Source organism: Ursus arctos, unplaced genomic scaffold, assembly GCF_023065955.2.
Source record: "Ursus arctos isolate Adak ecotype North America unplaced genomic scaffold, UrsArc2.0 scaffold_20, whole genome shotgun sequence".
Classification (NCBI taxonomy): domain Eukaryota; kingdom Metazoa; phylum Chordata; class Mammalia; order Carnivora; family Ursidae; genus Ursus; species Ursus arctos.
In genome coordinates, this window is record NW_026622875.1 from 4696992 (window position 1) to 4711290 (window position 14299).

General features: G+C 41.9%; 1 protein-coding gene across 3 annotated transcripts in view; it reads right to left on the reverse strand.

Moving 5' to 3' along the window:
- OTOL1 (otolin 1) overlaps positions 1-14299 on the reverse strand; it is a 197276-nt gene that overhangs the window by 146250 nt on the left and 36727 nt on the right. The window contains exon 7 of one of the 3 annotated variants that reach the window (XM_057316067.1): positions 6436-6583. The exons of the other annotated variants lie outside the window; for them this stretch is intronic. The gene's annotated coding sequence lies outside the window, so the exon portion shown is untranslated. The remainder of the gene's footprint in view (positions 1-6435; positions 6584-14299) is intronic. 3 annotated transcript variants of the gene reach the window in all.

Here is a 14299-nt window from a genome sequence, read left to right on the forward strand (position 1 = left end):
TGAGAAGTAAGGGTTAAATGTGGTTAACATTTTTGGCATAGACCCAGCTGTGGTAACTTCACCACCATAAAAAGTCAGAGTTTCACTGAAAAGAAAGAAAAGGGAACTGTCTCTTGGAAAAAGAACATATTATTTTAGCCTCAGGGGTGATCTGTACCCAAAGATGAAATCACAGCTACAAAAGCTAAACCAGGCATTTTAAACCCAAAGTCTGCAAGGGAACAAATGAGTAAAACAGACAGGTGATTTCTATACAGATTTATTTCACATGCATATGAAAATCCTAGGATAATCTTCACTTCCACGAGGAGATTTGCTTTCTCCCATTGTTCTTGAATTATGTGGCATCTGGGTCTATATCACACTTTTGAGATGGACATGGTTATAAGACATGTTCTAGTGTCTTATGACTTCCACCATAAGATAAACAAATGTGCAGTCTCATGGGTGGATGGCAATTGACACTCTGCCTCCATGTCTGAAGAGAACAGAGGGGTGGGAGGGAGATGGACGACGGGGAGCCGGCCCTGTCCCAAATGAGCAGCAGCTATTCGGTCCTACTCAGCGATAGTTGCTATGGTGGAATGCTATCAGGTTTTTCAAGAGAAATCAGAAATGCAGTTTTTTATGTGAAATCTAATGATTAAATGTTAATCATGATTATGGGATGGTTCAGATAGGCTAAATGTTTTGTGCCGTCTGAGAGCAGCTGGGTGAGAGCTGTCACTACAGCCACGCCCAGCCAACCCTCTTGGAGCACCCTTTCCCACTTACAGACCCCAGCACTTTCCATAGGCACGTTCCTTTCCCACTTACCAATATTGGGATATTCCGACCAACTTTGAACAACAAAAACATTTTATTTATTTATTTATTTATTTATTTATTTATTTATTTATTTTTTAAAGATTTTATTTATTTATTTGACAGAGAAAGAGACAGCCAGCGAGAGAAGGACCACAGCAGAGGAGTGGAAGAGGAAGAAGCAGGCTCCCAGCGGAGAAGCCTGATGTGGGACTCGATCCCGGAATGCCGGGATCACGCCCTGAGCCGAAGGCAGACGCTTAACGACTGCGCTACCCAGGCGCCCCAACAAAAACATTTTAAATGAGTACACTTTTCATTTTAAAACTAGAGTTCATTTAGTTATTTATTTTTAAAGATGTATTTATTTGAGAGAGAGAAAGAGCACGTGAGCAGAGGCAGGGGCAGAGGGAGAGAAAGAATCCTCAAGCAGACTCCCCACTGGGCACTCTGTCCCATGACCCTGAGATCATGACCTGAGCTAAAATCTCAAGAGTTGGCCACTCAACAGACTGAGCCATCCAGGTGCCCCTTGAGTTTATTTATAAGAGCAAAGCTTGTCTAGTGTTGGACCAATTGGAAAAAACAATTTTTTACTAAAGGTTGAACTACCTTTGTTTAACCTTTAGTAAAAATTTGGAAAATTTTCTATCATCAGGATTAAAAAAACAAAACCAGATCTTTCTGGACACCAGAGTGAATACTGACCCACATAATGACGAGATGATGGCTTCTTCATTGACTCTTCCATTTATTCGTATTCATTTAGAAAGGTAAGTTTTCAGTTCAAAAAAAAAAAAAAAAGCTGAACTTTCTTTACTTTCTCAAATTTCCCAAAGTAAAAACTTTAATAAATAAAGCTTTGCCTTGTCATCAAGCCTTTTGATTTTTCTTTTCTCCTGTTGTTTCCTGTTCCCCATTTCACTCTGGCCCTAGGCCTTTTGGTAAGCCTGTAACAAAACCAAGAGGAATTTGACAGAGAATATCCTCCTTACTTTGCAAAACAATATTCTTGTTGATTGATGTCCCTGTAACTAGCCCAGGCGACCATTCCCCAGTCTCAAATACTGTTTTTCTCTCATTGTGATTGAGGTGCACCTTTCTGACTCTGTCTGACCTTGGTACATGGAACTTCCGTCTGCCTTTCTCATAATTGGACCACTGGGCAGCTTTCTCACCAGATTTATAATATTCCTTTTCCTCTGAGAAATCCTTTAGATTCTCTATGTCCTTCTCTCTTTCTCCCAGATATTTTTTAAAAAACAACTATTAAATAACTAAAAGTAAAATAAATTTTTTCAACACGATTCTTCTAGTGCCGTAATATCCACCTGTGCTAGACAACTTCAGCCACTCTCCCCATAGAAATGCACCCGTTTGAAGTTCTACATCAGCAGTCAATTCTTTGAACGATCCCTATTTGTCTTTCCTATTGCTAAGCACAATGCACACCACCTTCCCACGTTTATCTGATAGTTATTACTCCTTGGTTTTCTTACTGTTACCATCATAGTGATTAGGCTCACTATGGTGAAAGGCATCGGTCTTCCTTAAACATAAATCCCGGATGAATCAAAATTTGCCAAATATGTTATTTATAAGTTACATCCTTTGGAGTTCTAGAAAGCATTTGGCATTACTTACAATAAAAATACGTAGTCAGGTTAATTCAAAGAAAAATAAGAACAGAAGCAAAATATCTTTTAGAATTAGGATGAGAGAGTTGTTGTCACAGAGCAATCTGGCTTAGAGTTTTCTGGTATGCAAGGGAAAAGAAAACCAGAAACGACATAAAGCTCTCATCATGGAAACAAATAAAGTGTGGTTCTTCCTTTAATAAAAAATCCATTTAACAAATATTTGTGGAGGACTCGCAAAACCTCAGATGCCATGTTCACTGTGTTGGATATAAAGATTGAAGATAGAAACATGACCTGAAGAGCCCAGCAATCAATGGCATAGACAGACACATAATGATAATAGAATCACTTGAATTTATTTTTTTTAAGATTTATTTATTTATTTGAGAGAGAGAGCACAAGCTGGGTTGAGAGGCAGAGGGAGAGGGAGAAGCAGGCTCCCCACTTAGCAAGGAGCCCGACGTGGGACTCTATCCCAGGACCCTGGGATCATGACGTGATGAGTTGGCTTAACCAACTGAGCCAGCCGGGGGGCCCCGAGAATGACTTGAATTTAGCAGTTGAAATATGAGCAGGATATTACAGGAGCACTTACTGGAGTCAGGCGTAGTTCTCTCTTTTAAAGAAAAAGCGGGTAACCACCTAGGAGTGAATTCACAGACGGGGTGTCCATGCACTAGATACCCAAGCTAGAGGACAACACATACTCAAAGAATTATTGGGGTTTCAAATGAGAAAACCAGTATAGCTTATAATAAGTAAACACAATCAATTTGTGTAAAATTTTGTCTCCTCTTTGATGAGTGACATTGTATTTGAGATATTTCAAGTTCAAATTTTATTGAATTCAAAATGGTTGGATATGTACCCAGAAAAATAAAAACATATTCTGGGCTATATAAAATACGAAACAGGGGCCATGCTACTTTATTTAAAAGCGGTTCACACAACTGCAATATAAAGACTGTCCGTCACTACTTGACATTTGCATCAATCAGACCAAGAGGGAATTTGATCAATAGAAACTCAGCAATTATCCTGGATTATCCAGATTAGCCCAATATAATCACAACGGTCCGTACAAGAGGGAGGCAGGAGTCAGAGTCAGAAAGCAGGCAATGCAGTGTCCGAAACAAAGACTGGAGTGATGGACTTTATTTTTATTTATTTATTTTAATATAAACTTTACACCCAATGTGGGACTTAAACTCACAACTCTGAGATCAAAAGTCACATGCTCTACTGACTGAGCCAGCCGGGTGTCCCCTGGAGTGATGAGCTTTAAAGACGAGGAAGGGGCCCTAAGCCAAGGAATACAGGCAGCCAGAGAAGCTGCAAGAGGCAAGTAAGTGGATTCTCCCTGCAGAACTGTCAGAGGAATCCTGCCTTCAGGCACCTGGACTAGCCCAGTGAACCGGATTTGGGACTTCTGACCTCCAGTGCTGCAAAGCATAAAGTGGTGCTGTTTTAAGGTACTAAGTTTGTGGTAATTTGTTACAAATCAGGAGACTGAGACAAACATCATTGTCCTTTCTCTCTCTAACTTATGCCTTAGGCTCGTTTAGGAACAGACAAGGCAGGTGACACAAGGTCCAACCCCAGACAGTTCAATTCTAAACTGTGTACTGCAGAATTTACACTCTACTGCAGATCCTGCCTTGTGTTTCGTGACAGAACCAAATACCCTGATTGATATATTTGTACTGACTAGAGGGTAATATTCTACATATTACATATTATGCATTTTTAATGGCATGTTGGTAGGCACACAGAATGCACCACACCCATATAGAATTCTAACAACTCTTTTCTCTTAAATAAATAAGCGAAAATTCTGACCTGATCGGGCTTCCATCTTAGCAATCATGAAATCCTAGTCCCCGTTGTACAGTGCCCCAGTTCTGGGACGGGGGGAGAAATGTGTGCAGGGATTGGGATTTGTAACTCCTCCCACCAGTAGCATACAGTTTTCGCTAATTCCCACACTTTCCAGAATACACAGCTGGATCTTAGTCTACAGACTCAGGACTACAAAAACATTTACTCTCTTTCTCATTATTTTTTCATCATCTATTTTATCATTTGTATTCTTTTAACTCAGTTTAATTTCTGTTTGGGGCTCCCATCCTGCCGGACAAAGAGGCAAGGCAGCGTTAGAGCAGGGCTCCTCCCCTCTGGTTGTGCTGGCCTCCCAGAATTTGGGGCAGTGGACCACAGTCAGGGGAAGACTGACTCAGAGACATCCATCATCACAGGCGTCAGTCCCTAGAATTTCAGGGTCTTTTCACTGCTGCCCTAACCTCCCCTAACGTCCCACTGCATGGGAGTCTCTGTGAAACTGCTCCAAGCAGATTTCTCAACTCGAGTGTCTTGCCACCCTCCCAAAGCCCGGCCTAGAAATTAAGCAAGCAGTTCAGAGAAATGAAGCCAGCTTGTCCGGGTTCAATATTCAGCCTCTGATACTCACTAGCTGTAAGATCAGCAAGTTATGTAACCCTTCTATGTTGCAATTTCTTCACTTGTGAGCTGGGAATACAGTATCTAATTTGATGGGTCCTGAGAAGTAAATACACGCCATGCACTTAGAATAGCATCTGGCAGATCCAAGTCCCGTATGTGTAGATTGTCACTGAAATGTAAGCGCCACGAGGGCAAGGGTCATTACGTATGTGTTCAGTGCTGTTAGAAGAGTGCATGGTGTGTACAGGAATTGGGTGAATGAATGTTGAAAGATTCAGGGCATGTTTTTTCTCTGTCTCATGTCTTGAGAGCTCTCTGTTCTTCTCATGTTCTCTCTTTCCAGTCCTGGGAAATCTCTCTCTGATCTTGGAGAAATCTTATTTTTTTTTTCTTTTGGGTTTTTGGCCAATATGTTGTTTCTGTGCCTTTTTGACCCACACCCTCCCACCTCTGCTCTCAAAGGCAAGAAGACAAGCAGACTAGACTTGCTTTCCTCTCAACCATAAGCCCGCATGGAAGCAAAGAACAAACTTAACTGACTGCTTCAATGGAAGGAGGAAAAAAGAGGAACAGAAAAGGAGAAAAGGTTAAAAATCTCAAAATAGTACCCCATCCCAAGAGCTTTCCTTTAAAACTAATTTCAGTTGCTCCTGAATGAGTTCTTGGGTTGTGCAAAATCATAGGGCTTTATCTTATAATCATTGAATGAAATGCAGCTCATGCCTGCTCACATGCCAACCGAACCTAACGATGTATGATTCACAGCCTCCTCACCATATTGCCCTGCCGGTCAAAACAGAGCTTCCTCCTGGATCCCTTGGACAGGATGCATATGGCTTTGGGGTGGCCATGTCATTGGAGTCCTATCAGTGAGCAATTTGCTTTCTTTGATAAAAGCTCAACTCTAGTGGTTAGGTACACACACAGCCCACACCCAAGCATACCACATATACTTTCTAAACAGAGGTGGGGCAAGCACCTAATGGCAGTTTCCTGCCAAGTCAGACCTCAAGTAATGTTCTCCTTCTCCACCCTTCCTCCCACCTAGCCCTCCATCTTCAGCTCTAGGCAGAGCAGATAGTTACCAGCCTCCTATGTATTTGCTAAAGCAGCCTGGCTTTCATTGCCAAAGACACGCCCAGAAACACTTGTTGGCCCACATCTAGTTACACCTGCTTTGCCACCGGCTGGAAGCTGCCCCGTCCTTTACCTTCGAGAAGAGCCCTAAAACTGGGACCCAAAGTGCACTGAGCTTCTTCTGAGACAACAGTACCAGGGCCTACAATTTTTTACTAACATTTCTGATGCAACTGGTAAAACTCCATTTCAAAACAGACCTGTCTTTGGTTTAGGGTTTTGTTTCAAGCAAGATGTGTTTTCTGGTTCTCAGTTGGTCCAGGTATGGCTCAGGTTAGATTTTAGTCTAATCTGTGCACTGCCTAGAACTGAAGATGGTAAACTATCTCACTGCCAAGAACATCTCTCCTTCAGCCTAAACAGTATCCAGGATTCACTATTATACCATACTCACAGGGTAAATATCGATGAGGACTGGAAATGACATAACATGGAGGTAAGAGCCCTTGACTGAAGTCCAAATATCTGTATCCCAAATTATGGCCTTGTCACTCTCTGCCCTTGGAAAAGTCAGTGACCTTGTCTGGATCCAGTTTCTCCATCTGTAGGAGATATTTTTGAAATATTTTCAGATCCTATAATTATCTTTGCCTGCATTAGCCTACTCACTGACTCCCTTTGGGAGGACAGATACCCTCTAGAACAATGGGTCAGCATCTAAGCCTAAAGCGGCTTCTTATTAAAATTCATAGTGATGCAATAATTCTAAAAATCTCTAAATTTCTTCAGCTTTAAAGCAAACCTTGGAGTAGGGCGACCAACTCATCTCAATTTGCCCAGGATATTCCCGGGTTTTAGCACTGAAAGTCCCACGTCTTAGGAACCCGCTTGATCCCAGGCAAATCAGGGTAGTTGGTCATTCTACTTGAAGGCCTGGACCTACGGCTTAATTATGCGCCACAGAGTACAGATTACTTAAGGCAGAAGAAATATACCGGTAAGAATGCGAGCTCCAGGAGGAGTGAGTAAGTACTCCAATCATCTCTTGACAAACCACCCCAAAAGAATGGGAGTAATCATTTATTTTGCTCATGAATCTGAACATTGAATGAGCTCAGCCAGGTGCTTACTGCTCAGATTGTCCCTTGAGGTTGCAGTCAGTGGTTGGAAATGATATCACCTTGAAGCCTTCTTACTAGCAAGTTGGCACCTGGCCTGGCGTACTTGAACAGCTAACAACTCAAGCTCCTCAGATCTCTTCCACCCCTCTCCCTCTCTCTCTCCTCTCCCCTCATAATCTCCCAGATGGTGGCCTCGGGGTAGCTGGGCTTCTCACATGGTGGCTAAAAGCTCCCAGAGTGAGTCTCAAGAGAAACTGGCAGAAGCAGCACAGTCTTTTCTAATCCAGCCTCAGTCACACTGCATCACTTCTGCCATCTTCTTTTCATCAAGGAAGACACACACATCCACCCAGTTTCCAGGGAAGTGACATAGACTCCACCTCTTGATGGAAAGAGTATCAAAGAATTTGCAGATATGTTTTGAAACTACCATAAGGAGGAAGAAGGACACCTACCCCTTCCAGTCAGAGAATTTGCTAGAAAAAGAAGAGAGGTAGAGAAAGCCAGTTGTCAGATGTATATGTGTTATGGGTCATCATCACACCTCCCCGGACCATAACATCAGTGGGGCAGGAATCAGACAGAACAAGCGTCAAGAAGAAAGTCAAGTGTGGAGGAGCTGCTGCCACTTCCCATTTACAACTCTGAGAGGATATCACCACATAGAGCACCAGCAATGAAAGACTACAACAAAGTAAAAATGGCAGCATAGCCTTCCTTGGTTGCCATATGACACAGAAGAGCCCCAGAGCTTCCTGACAGCCTCATGAAGAATGTGAGATGATGTTGCTGCCAGTAAAGATGCCACAGAACAATGATGAGGGACTCAGAAGTACCTCAAGTTGGGAGTCACAGGAGCTCTCAAACGTCAGGGAGAAGGAACTGTGGCATCAGAGGAAATGGAAGTAGGGGTGAGTCTGTAGGAAAGACCTCCAGGCCGACAGAGCCAGAGAACAGACTAAGTTCTCTCAAGACATGTCACCTGACTGGATAGACAAGTACATGACAGGAGTTCTGGTTCCTCTCAAGATGGAGGCAAGGGGAGCTAGAAGGCAGTACACAACTGGTGTGTGGACCCAAAGTCTCCCCCCAACACACACACACACACACACACACACACACACACACACACACACACACCTTGCAAAGGCAGTGAAGTTATCCGAAAGCAATGAATATACCACAAATGGGCAGGTTTAAATTTCTAGTCCCTTCTTTCAGTCTCCACTCCTCTTCAGGGTTGCAGCTGTGAGGAAAATTAGGTCAGTGATAGAGGGAAAAAAAGCAATATTTCTTTTTGCACATCTATGTTACAGTGTTAAACTTGTTCCTGAGCAGTACAAAAAATAGAAACCACTCTTTTGACTGTCTCACTCCCTGCCCTGCAGTCACAATAGCTCCTTTCACTTACCTCTGACTTGCTAAGCCATTTCTTTCCTTGTGCCTTTGCACCTGTGGTTCCCTCTATCTGGAATGTTCTCTTAGCTGGCTCTTTGCACCTTTCAGATTTCACCTGAAATGTCAACTTCTGAGTGAGGCCTTCATTTATTGTTCTACCAAAATGGATCTAGTCCTGTTTTTCCCATTCTCGATGCCTCTTTATTTTTTTCTGATAAATGATTCCTCACCCCACCCACACTCTCCCCAATCTGCTCTTCTTCAGACTTCCCCCATCTCAGGAAATGATCCTACCCAATTACTCAAGTCAAAAACCTCAGTCCTTCTGATCACTCTCATTTGGCCTCATACCCATATCCAATTCAACCACAGTCCTAACAGTTCTGTCCCTAAGATATATCCTAAATGCAATCACTTCCCTCACTCACCTCTGCCATCACCCTATTCTGGGCCATAACCTTCTCGCCTGGCCTGACTGTAGCAGTAGTCTTGTTGCTTCTGCTCTTGCTTCTCTACCATTCATTCCACACTATTTAAAAAATGTAACTATTTAAAAAATGTAAACCAGATCCTGCAACTCTTTCGCTTAAATCTGCAACATCTCAAAAGTCCCCCCCTAGGACTACAAGGCCTGTAGGGTCTCAACCCTCAACCTCTCCACCTACCAGCACCTCTTCCTCCTTATGAGCTCATCTGCTTTCTGCTCTTTGCAACTGCCAGGCACCTTCCTGCCTCAGGGCTTCAGCTCCTCCTCTACCTGCAACAATCTCCCCCAATGTCTTAACACAGATGTCCCCTTCCCATCATTCAGGCCTCAGCTTACACGTCAGCTCTTGGAAAAGGCCCTCTCTGTGCCCCTCCCCCCTCATCAGAGAGTAACTCTCCCAGGACTTCTCTCCTTACAGTACTTGACACTGTGATGAAATCGGAAGTTTGCTTGTTTACTTTTTAATTCTCTAGTCCCTCCTTCACAAGCCCTTCTGTCAGCAACCTGGGAGCGGGTTCCTATGTCCCAAACACCCAGAGCAGTATCTGGCTCATAGGTGCTCAGAATGTACTGAACGACCAAAGACACGAAAAGTTTGAACACTACTTATTCTGCAACAAGGAACGTTTTCTTCTGGTCTCAGTTTCCTCACTTGCAAAATGAGGTTGTTTAATAAGGTAATCTCCAGGGCTCCGTTCAACCAAACACCCAGGTTCTGTCTGTAATCGTACGTGTACCCTCACGGCTGGCTCCGCGAGGGCGTCCTTTCTCTACAGAGAGTCGAAAGGACTTGCAATCATCTTTGTAAGGTACAAATTCACGTTTGCAAAAATAGAGGAAAACTTCACGAGGTAAATAATAGAGTTAACACTTGCCAAGAAGGTAAGGCAGGGCCAAAGTGAAATGCAAGTTCCTCGTCACAACAAATGATAGAATAAATTGCCGGTGCTCTGTCTGGGCCTATTTATATCTGGCACTTCGCTTTCCTTTGGAATTGGGCTCCTCTGGGCTGGAGCCCAAATTTAAGTAAATGCAAGAAAATACAGAATCAAGACTCGATTAACTGCAAATGGCCTGTTGTGTCCCTACCTGGGGCAATATTCTTTATTGTCAGCAGTACTTGCTTTTTAATTTTGATTCATTTTTCAAATTCTTCTCGATAAAAACAACAACAACAACAATAACAACAACACAATGAGGATGGAAGAAATACTCTTTTATTTTGGCAGGGCTCCCAGCTATGTGACTGCAGCTTGGTACCTCTAGGTATGTGGCCAGGACCCAGGACTTAAGTTCTCTCTCAAAGTACTTCTCTTTGAAGAACTATGAAGTGACGTGAAACACCTTTTGAGCCTCAAAAGAAGCACATTTCAAGCCAGTCCCTGTGGTGCGTTTTTACCATATATAAACTCATTTAGTTTCCTAGGGTAAAAGCATTCAAGAGTAAGTTTGGGGAAAAAGTAGAAGGTTGATTTTTGAAATACTAACCAAAAAAAAAAAAAAAAAATCTAAGATCTACATGGAAAACTTCCTTACTCTCCTCTGTACCTTCAGAATCAGACCCATCCTTCAAGGTTCATATCAGAAATCACCTCCCCTAAGAAATTTCTCCCAGCCTCTTGGGCTACTTTAAAATCTCCTTCCTCTCAATTCCTGCCACACTTTGCTTGGAATTGATCAATGTATTTGATTCAGAGACTACAGGCTGTCGTTTACATGCTCACCTCCTACGAGACAATGTGTTATTCACTGAACTATCTTCCCCACTACTTAAGCACCTAGAAGGCACGGACTCCTTCTAACTCACCTGGAATATTGAGCAAGGCCTAAAATCACACTTCCATTTATATGTTCAAAGTACCCCAAAGATACAGTTGTAGTGAAAAGAAGGGCCATATGCACCCCAGTGTTCAGAGCAGCAATGTCCACAATAGCCAAACTGTGGAAGGAGCCAAGATGCCCTTCAACAGACAAATGGATAAAGAAGATGTGGTCCATATATACAATGGAGTATTACTCAGCCATCCGAAAGGATGAATACCCAACATTTGCAGCAACATGGACGGGACTGGAGGAGATTATGCTAAGTGAAACAAGCAAGCCAAGCAGAGAAAGACAATTGTCGTATGGTTTCACTTATTTGTGGAACATAAGGAATAGCAGGGAGATCAGGAGAAGGAAGGGAAAAACGAAGGGGGGGAATCGGAGGGGGAGATGAACTATGAGAGACTATGACTCTGGGTTTTAGAGGGGAGGGGGGTGGGGGAACGGGATAGACTGGTGATGTGTAGTAAGGAAGGCACGTATTGCATGGAGCACTGGGTGTTATACGCAAACAATGAATCATGGAACACTACATCAAAAACTAATGATCTACTGTATGGTCACTAACATAACATAATAATAAGAAAACAAAAGACAAAATACAGGTATTTCTAAGTTTTTCACAAGCACTTTTACTCACTACTTAGTTTTTTTTTAAGTTTGTATTTTGAAATCCTTGTAGTACCCTTCATCCAAATTTCCCCAATGGTGACATCTTACATGCAATATCAAAACAGGAAATCCACATTTATACAATGCTGTTCACTAGACTACAGATCGTGTTCAATTCTCACCAATTTTTACATGCACTCATTTTGTGTGTGTCTCTATGTAATATATGCATGCATAATCCCAAGTATATATATTTATGTAGCCAACACCACAATCCACGTACCAGACTGTTCCATCAACACAAAGGAACCCTCTCGTCCACTCCATATATATTTACATCCCCTCCTAACAGCTGTCCCTGCCCCACTGCAACCTCTAATCTGTTTTCCATCTCTATAGATTTGTCAATTTGAGAATGTTATATAAATGAGATTATGAAGTATTAACCTTTTGAGTTTGACTTTTTGAGATTAACACCCAGTGCTCATTGCATCACATGCCCTCCTTAATAATGCCCTTGAGAAACATCCAGGTTGCTGCATGTATCAATAGTTCATTACTTTTAATTGCTGAGTAGTATTCTACAGGACGAATGTACCAGAGTTTGGCTGTTTTCAGTTTGGAGTCTTACAAACAAAGCTGCTATAAACATTCATGTACAGACGTTTGTGTGAACATAAGTTTTCACTTCCCTGGCGTAAATACCCAGGAGTGCAATCATCAGCTCATTATGGTAAGTGCATGTTTAGTTTTATAAGAAACTGCTAAACTATTTCCTGAATAAGGCTATGCCATCCCCACCAGCAATGTATGAGAAATCCAGTTTCTCTGCATTCTCTCCAGCATTAGGTATTATCACTATTTTTTATTTTAGCTCATCTGATAAGTGAGTAGTGATATCTTGCTGTGGTTATACTATGTATTTTCCAAGTGGATAATGATATGATATTTTGTGCTCTTGTTCGCCATCCATATCTCCTTTTTGGTGAAATATCTCTTCCAGTCTTTTGACCATTTTTGAATTGGATTTTTTTTTACTGTTGAGTGTGAGGATTTTGTTGTTGTTGTTTATTCTAGATACAAGACCTTTGTCAAACACGTGGTTTAAAATATTTTCTCTCAGCCTGTGGCTTGTCTTTTCATGTCCTTAACAGGGTCCCCACAAAAGTTTTTCATTTTGATGCAGTCCAATTTATCCACTTTCCCTTTTGTGGATGGTACTTTGGTGTCATGGCTCAGAACCCTTCACTTAGCCCTAGGTCTGAAAGGTTTTCTCCTGTGTTCTCTTTTAGAACTTTTTTGTTTATTTGTTGTTGGGTTTTTAAAAAAATTTTATTTAAAAATTCAATTTAATTAACATATAGTGTATTCTTAGTTTCAGGGGTGGAATTTAGTGATTCATCAGTTGCACAGAACACCCAGTGCTCATTACATCACATGCCTCCTTAATGCTCATCACCCAGTTACCCCATCCCCCCACCTCCCCTCCAGCAACCCTCAGTTTGTTTCCTAGAGTTAAGAGTCTCTTATGGTCTGCCTCCCTCTCTGATATTGTCTTATTTTTCCTTCCCTTCTCCGATGTTCATCTGTCTTATTTCTTAAATTTCACATAGGAGGGAAATCATCTGATATTTGTCTTTCTCTGACTGACTTATTTCACTTAGCATAATACCCTCTAGTTCCATCCATGTTGCTGCAAATGGCAAGACTTCATTCTTTTTGATGGCTGAGTGAACATATATATATGATATCTATATATCACATCTTTATCCATTCATCTGGCTATTGTGAACATTGCTGCTATAAACATTGGGGTGAAGGTGCCCCTTCAAAGCACTATGTTTGTATCCTTTGAATAAATACCCAGTAGTGCAATTGCTGGGTCATAGGGTAGCTCTATTTTTAACTTTTTGAGGAAACTCCATACTGTTTTCCAGAGTGCCTGCATCAGTTTCCTTTTAAAAGTTTTTACAGCTTTACATCTTATATATATATTTTTAAAAGATTTTATTTATTTATTTGACAGAGAGACAGCCAGCGAGAGAGGGAACACAAGCAGGGGGAGTAGGAGAGGAAGAAGCAGGCTCCTAGTGGAGAAGCCTGATGTGGGGCATGATCCCAGAGTTCTGAGCCGAAGGCAGATGCTTAACGACTGTGCCACCCAGGCGCCCCTACATCTTATATTTAAATCTATGACCCATTTTGGATTAATTTTCATGTAAGGTTATCAGGGGCAAGTCATGGTTTATTTCTTTGACTATGGATGTCCAATTGCTCCAGCACCACTTGTTGAAAAGTCTATCTTAACTCTATTGAATTGCCTTGCCTCTTTGCCAAAAATCAGTTAGTAGTATATGTGGAAAATAATTGAAAACAGGTACTCAAATAAGTACATGCACATGTATATTTACAGCAGCAAGATTACAGTGGCCAAAAGGTGCAAACAGCCCAAATGTCTATCAATCGATGAATGGATAAACAAAATATGGAATACACAATGGAATATTATTCAGCCATAAAAAAGCAATCAAGTACGCTACATGTTACAGGGTGGATGAACCTTGAAACATGATGCTAAGTGAAAGATGCCAGACACAAAAGGTCACATATTGTGTGATTCCATGTCTATGAAACATCCTGAATGAGTGAATTCCTACACATAGGTGCAGGGGGGAAGGGAGAATGGGAAGCAACTACTAAACAGGTATAGGGTTTCTTTTTGGGGTGATAAAAGTGTTCTGGAACTAGACAGAGATGGTATTTGCACAACACTGTGAATGCACTCAATGTCACTTTAAATGGCTAATTTTGGGGCACCTGAGTGGCTCAGTCATTAAGCGTCTGCCTTCGGCTCAGGGCGTGATCCCAGAGTTCTG